This window comes from Podarcis liolepis (genome assembly GCF_965112155.1).
Source record: "Podarcis liolepis genome assembly, chromosome: 2".
NCBI classification, from domain to species: domain Eukaryota; kingdom Metazoa; phylum Chordata; class Lepidosauria; order Squamata; family Lacertidae; genus Podarcis; species Podarcis liolepis.
Genome location: NC_139555.1, coordinates 110,146,292 through 110,153,647, shown reverse-complemented (window position 1 = coordinate 110,153,647; position 7,356 = coordinate 110,146,292). Strand labels below are relative to the sequence as shown.

The 7,356-nt window shown below is 44.2% G+C and overlaps 1 long non-coding RNA gene across 1 annotated transcript; it reads right to left on the bottom strand.

The window, feature by feature from the left end:
• Positions 1 to 926: 926 nt before the first annotated feature.
• Positions 927 to 6,930, bottom strand: LOC310702053. The gene is made up of 3 exons (XR_014523171.1): positions 6,635 to 6,930; positions 4,844 to 4,944; positions 927 to 3,063 (listed from the first exon to the last, which is right to left on the bottom strand). It is a non-coding gene; the product is annotated as an uncharacterized lncRNA (long non-coding RNA).
• Between the last annotated feature and the right edge of the window lie 426 nt (positions 6,931 to 7,356).

Below are 7,356 nucleotides of genomic sequence, written 5' to 3'. Positions count from 1 at the left end.
CATGGAGGATCTTAAGGTCCATAAATAGAAACACCCTAGAGGTCCCGAGCCCTAAGGAAGTTAGATTAGCTTCAACCAGAGCCAGGGCCTTTTCAACACTGGTGGAATGCTCTGTCTCATGAGACCAGGGCCCTGCAGGATCTGATTTCTTTCCGCAGGGCTTGTAAGACAGACTTGTTCCGCCTGGCCTTTGGCTTGGAGCCAGTTTGATTCCCTTCCCCTCTTTCTTTTTCCTTTCTCCTCCTGTGATGAGGCTGCATTTTAATTGTTTTAATGTTGTATTTAAATCTTGCTTTTAAGTTGTATTCATTCAACTCATTTTTATTATTGGTTTTTAGCCGCCCTGAGCCCGGCCTTGGCTGGGGAGAGCGGGATATAAAATTATTATTATTATTATTATTATTATTATTATTATTATTATTATTATTATTATTTTGGAGGTGGAGATTTGGCCTCTTAAGAACTACACGTCCCCAAGTTCCACAGCTCATCCTGGCCATTTCTGCGCATTTCCCCAAGTCAGCAGGGCAGCCAGGTAGTGGCAGGAGAGAGAACAGGCACAAGCAAGCAGAGACATCGATCCCAGGAAGAAGGGCAGCCGCAGCCACTGCAATGGCTAAATCTGCAGACCCCAAAGAGATATGCAAGGAAATAACCTATTTTTAATGTACAAGTTTATAAGCCTACAAGAGGTGAATGCTAGTGGGATTCTGTGGTAAAAACCACTTCAGAATTCTGGACATTGCTAGAATACTGTGAAGTTTCCTGAACGAATAAACCCCCATTTCATATTAAAATACAAGCTTCAGTGTGTTAGCTTATTCTGTCACTTAGGAAATCTTACTTCCTGGTTATTCTGGTATCCTTATGATTTTCGGGACGCTCCCCTTCTGGCCGAGTCTCGTATAAACATTGGCACATATCCCTTTTTTTAAAAACATAATTTTTATTAACAGGCCAATCATATCACATTATTTCAATTCACATTAGTTCCAAATTATACAGCCAAATTTTTCAATTTTGTTGGGGGTACCCATACATCAAGCTCCGAACGAGGATCCAAACATCACTTCTATTACTGCTTTAATTAAACAGTTCTATCCAGTTCTATCCAGATAGTCTCTTTTTTACTTTCTTCATCTTTTTATTGTTGCCATATGTTCCTTTCTTTGCGATCTCTGATAATCTTCACAAGCAGGTTAGAGCAAACATCGTCTGTGTGGGTTTTACACACTCCACAAGTCATATCTCAGGACAGCCACCGTTCCCCTCCTTCTTCAAAGATTTATCTTCGGTCTGCCCTTTAGTTTCCCCAGGCTTGTAAAATATCTCATAGAGGGCTCTGCCAGGTTAAATTCAAGTTCAATCATCATTCACATTCCAATAAGTCCTGGTTCTCCTCCCCCCGTCTTTCTTAAACAAGCCTATCTTGCGAGACGCCATTTTAAACTGTGTCATAGAATTTTCCATTCTCCGATATTTACCAATCCTCTCTTCATTCATCATTAATTCATCCCACACAGTTTTTGAATTCCTGCTTATGATAAATAAAATACGGCGGTTCTTCTTTCTTCTTTCTTTGGGGTGGAGGGTTATTATTAATGCTCACATAGGATAAAGAACAGTTTTTTCCTCCACCCCCCTTCTCCAAACATACCAATCTCTTAATGGCGCTTCATCGCTTGATTTATTTGTCCTCTCCCACCGCTCTGATCCCAGAGATCCATTAATCAGCAGCCTTATCTCTCAAACTTTGCTTGATGTATGTGCTTCAGCTCCTTTCCAGTTATATATTTCCAATTGTGTTTCCGAGCTGAAACGAACCAGCACGCGCAGATTGGAGACGGCGTCTGGGAAGAGCCGACTTCACCGAGGGCTGTGCCAAGTGACCGGCACCCCCTTCTCTCAATTCCGGGGGTGCATTATGGCCACTGCTGGCAAGACTGTCCCCCCATCTCCTTGGGGGGTCGGGAAGACTGCATACTTCCCATAGCAGCCTCTTAATTACCTCGTGTGGGTCGGAGAGATGTTATTGTCGGCCATCTTCCAATGCGCCACCTGGTGGCCCCCAAACATTGGCACATATCCAGTAAGATTATGTGCACACAGAATCAGCAGAGATCAGCAGAAGCAGAGTTGTGTTGGAATTGTAGCATCAAACATTTTTTTTTACAGCAAAGAAATAAAAGTAACTGTTGTGTGCGCAGCTTTCTCACACATCCTCTTTGTGAGAGACGGAAAGAAAGAACAAAAAGCAGAAGTTTATCAGCCTGACTTCTGTTTAAAGAGACATTCATAACAAATGTAATCATCTGGTCATGTGACCCTTTGGGACAGTACCAGTGAAAATACTGACAATGATACCATGACTTTTATAAAGTACACGGAAAGGGCAATAAGAATCATATATAATTTTCTGTTTTACAATTTAAAATACTCATTTTAACATCCCTAAAATATCAATGATTTCCCTTCTTCTCTTTCCATGGTTCATTTTGTGTATCATAAATCCCTGCATATTTTCCAAAAACTAAACCATTCAGTATTCCATTATTGCATCCATCAAAACTTGTTTACACTGTTGAATTTATCTTAATGCTGCCAAGGTTTTCAAGTATACATAATTCCACCCCATATATTCAATAAACATTTTCCAATCTTCTCTAAATGTATGTTCTTCTTGTTCACTTCTTCTATATGTTAAGTCTGTGAGTTGTGCATATTCTGTCAGCTTAATTTGCCATTCTTCTTTAGTTAGGACCTCGTTCATTTTCCATTTTGGGAATTTTTCAAATTGTGAGCTTAAAAAGGGATATAATTAATGATACAACCCAGTCTTTCAAAAATAAGGCACTTATTCTTTAGGACCGTGTTAAGAAATTGGTAAAGCTTTTGTTTGGGGGTTTTGGGGTTTTGTGCTTTTGTGCTGGGAAGACTCTGAGCTCTCTTCAAGCTTGGAGATGAGGTCTTCTGCATATCCAGCGTCTTTTGTTTTCACAAAATGAAGAACTGATGTTTGGGGCATTTAAGAAAGCGCAGTGGCCATCTGCTCCAAATTTAAACCTGCAACATTATTATTATTATTATTATTATTATTATTATTATTATTATTAAAATTTGTATACTGCCCTTCACCCAAATAACATACAACATAAAAATGCAAAATGAGAATACAAAATACCTAATAAAACAAAAACAAATATAACCCCCCTCCCACAAACATACTTAAAAGGCCGAGGAATCTCCCAAAGGCTTGGGTGAAGAGAAATGTTTTCATCTGGTGCCTAGAGATATGTTATGATGGTGCCAGCAAGCCTCCCTGGGGACAGCATTCCACAAATGTGGACACAGTAGAGATAGCATCCAAGCGAGGTATCAATATGCAACTTATTAAGGACTGGTTAGAAACCTTTGTATTTTTGTTTTTTGTTTTTTTGTATAACCTTTGAAAAGTTAATAAATATATTATTTTAAAAAAATAGAAACCTGTTAAAACAACATTATGCTGCTTCAAAATCAACAGTGACCAAGTCAGGATTACCCTCCTAGGCAGGAGGATAAAAATGTCTGCAATCGGTACCAAAATCCCAAAACAGTCCATGTGTATCAGATATCCATGGAAAGGGAGTTCCACAACATTGCTGCACTAAATGTCCTGCAGTGAGGCCTAATGGAGCAGCATAACACCCCTTCATTGACAGGCCTGTGGCTTGGGCTTGGGCTTGCCAATCAGAAGGTCAGCATTTCAGATGGGGTGAGTTCCCCTTGTTCTGTCCCAGCTCCTGTCAACCTAGCAGCTCAAAAGCACGCCAGTGCAAGTAGATAAATAGGTACCACTGTGGCGGGAAGGTAAACGCCATTTCTGTGCGCTCTGGTTTCCATCATGGTGTCCCATTGCGCCAGAAGTGGTTTAGTCATGCTGGCCACATGACCCAGAAAGCTGTCTGGGGAGAAATGCTGACTCGCTTGGCCTGAAAGCAAGATGAGCATTTGAACCCCATAGTCACCTTTGACTGGACTTAGCTGTCCAGGGTCCTTTACCTTTAACCTTCTACCTTCATACCAGCCAGAGCAGCTCCCAAACTGGTGCAGCAAATAGGCACAGATTTGGCCTGCCTCCATCCAGGGGTGTATGAAGTGGGGGGGGGGCAGAGGGGGCGGGTCGCCCTGGGTGCCACTCGGGGGGGGGGGTTTGACAAGATGGCCCCTGCCTCCCCCCAGCTGTAGAGCGGCCAAGGGCATGCGCAGTCAGTATGGGCGCATCTCACGTGCCATCCATACAGGCGACTGTACGGGCTGCCGTGCGTGCACACTCCATACATGATGCCGTATGTGCGCACTCCATATGGATGTCATGCGTGCATCACCGGGCAATTTGCCCCACCCCTCGGCGCCCCGCCCCGGGTGCCAGAGAGGGTTCCTCTGCTACTGCCTCCATCATGTGACAGCAGCAGAACTGTTTCAGAATCCAATGGATCCTGTGCCCCCGGTCTTGAAACAAGTCTGTTTTGAGGGATTCTGCTGCCTACTGCTAGCACGGTTACCACTGACCAAGCTTCGGGGGGGGGGGGGATACATTGGGGCACCGCTTGCCAGCAGGGCTCCCTCACCAGCATAGGCCAGAGATCTGGATGGGAGGGATGGGAGAAGGCGCATCTCTGCCTCATCCAAGCCCCCTCCAGCACAGCGGATCATGAGACAGAGGTTTCATTTCTAATTCTTTTAAAAAGAGACACAACTTTTCTCTCTGGGTGTGTTTTTAATGAAGCAATATTTTGGGGAAATCTCCAATCACGCAACCACCTCAAGATAATCTGAAACCTGAATCAGATGGATACCTTACCATTGGCTGAAATCTGAGCCATTTGCCCATTTCCAGGGCTGTCCTTCCTTCCTCTGTAGCCCAATCCAATAATCAGCTGGGTCCTTCTTCAGTAGAAAATCCTGCAATTTTTTTTGGGGGGGGGGGGTGAGAGAAGCAACTCAGTATTTGACAGACCCTTTTCAGAACATCATCATTTTCAAAAAGGAGAACCTCAGAAATTCTACCCACTTGGCAGGATTTTCTTCAAATATACTAACATGTTTAAACATTTGCCACAGCAGTTGATAAAAACAGTAATATAAAAGGTAACTGCAAAAACTAACAGTCTTTTTTTTTATTATTATTATTAGTCTTCAAGGCTAATTTATATTTTAATATTATTCATTAGGGGTTTTTTTGTAGCCGCCATTCCATGCACTCTCCCTCATACCCTGAAATGATGCTGGGCCCAGGGCATTGTGGGGGATACAAAATGGCTGCCAGAATGCTCCTACAGTTGCTTCTGTTGCCGTGGCAACAAAAACCTTTAGGCGACAGTGGGAGGAGGAGAAAGAAGCTGTGGCCCTGCAACTGCTAATGGCGAGCCCCACGTCCAAGGAAACTGTTGGGAGAATTTATCTTCCCTTCAGACAAATCGGGCAAGATGGCTGCCAAAGTAACTGTGGCCAGAGGGCCATTTATGCAGAGAGGCTGGAACACTGAGCACCATCTGGTGGAAAGGCAGGACATGAATTAGAAACAACCAAGCAAAATATGCTATATAGCACTTGCCATTACACGATGGACTGTGTTTTACAGCCAAAGGTATTTCTAAACTCTCATCCAAGGGAGCCTCACAGAAAATATATTACAGTACAGTAGTCCAGTCTGAAGCTACAAAAGCAGGGTGGTTCACTTAAAATGTTTTTATACCACTTTTTAGTCATAAAAGAGAAATATCTAAGTGATTCACACAATATCTAGTAAAAAGCAGTGATCAACAAAGTAACGAAGAATCAGCACTCTATGGGTGGTGCCTGACTGAATGCCACAAGGACTGAATGCCATACAGTAGGCACCAACACAGAGAAGGCCCTGCTCTGCACGTCCACCAGATGGAGCTCTGTAGGTCATGGTACAGTCAGGAGGGTCTCATCCACAACCCAGCTGAGGTGTAGATCTAGGAGGTGCACCAAACTGAGCTGACAAAACATCCCTGGTCGATACAGCAAACTAAAGTTTCAGGCATGGCAGTGAATCCACAAGGAGTCCAATGTCATAATTCTGAATGACCGGGAGATGATGTGCACCCAAAGAATATTTCAGGCCCCTCCACTCCAGTGCCGGGGTTGAAGTGGGCGGAAAGATCCTTCTAACTGCCCCTTGAGAGAGAATCTCTAAAGGGCAAGCAGACAGGTGTTATCTACTGATCTTAGCTAAGCCCTAGAGCACTAACTTCAAAGATTGAAGTAAGGGCCAATGGAATACTATCTCTGACACTGCAGGGAGAACCTAGCCACTCTCCTCCACGAATTTCTCTAATTTAATCCTCTTTCAATGCCATCCAAATTAATGATGGCCATCAATTCCTGCTGATGGAAAAGAGCCCCTGTCAGTGTTAAGATCAGAGGTGAGATAGGCTTATCTGTGGTATCCATAAAATGCAATGGGATGACTGGCAACTGGGACAGAAGCACTGAGCTTGATTGGGAGCTGTGGTGGACATGAGGCTCCCCGCTGCTGATTTAACTGGTAAATCACAATACAGCCTTGGCCTAAATGCTACTTGCGTATAATGAAGTCCACAGGGCAGACTGGAAAGGCTCTCACCATTTCACTTGGAGTATCGATTGCCGTCAGGGAGCCACCATAAGAAGAACAGTTGCTCTGACTGGAGGTCCAGTTTGCCTCAGCAGTTGAAAAATAATAGCACCTGGCTTCATGCACGACCCAGCCCTGAGGGCAGGGGGTGACACAGGTAGGGTGCGGATGTGATGGTGTGGGTTTTGACAGAACCCAGCCCTGAGGGCAGGGGTTGTGACCTGAAGGGCGCTGATCCATTGATGAACGTGTTGACAAGATACCTGAAAGAAAGAAAGTAATTTAAGCGCAGCTACTGCTCTGGAAATAGAGGGGGCTATAACCCAAACTCCACTTAGCATAGTCCATTTATTCATCGCTGTGGTGGGAGGTGCACCTACCCATCTCCTGCTTTTCCTGACTGGTGCCATTCCTAACACAGTTTAACTCCTTACTGCAGAGATAGGGCCAAATACAGCCCTCCAATCCTCAAATATTTGGTCCTTGGGACCCAGGCCACCCCCCTCACCTGCCCTGCTGCAGGCCTAGGTTTGACCCAGCTATGATGCGTTCTTGAATTATGACTTTTGACATGTGAGTGCAGAAGTCTCTGGGTGGAATTTAAACTAGCATTAAGGAAATTGTTCAATCGGGCAAGCAAAAACATGTGTGTTTCCAAGCTATTTCTCCCTTTCTCCTCCCCACAGTCTGTTCTGAGGGTTCTCCTGACACACACCCCAAGCTGTTTAGGG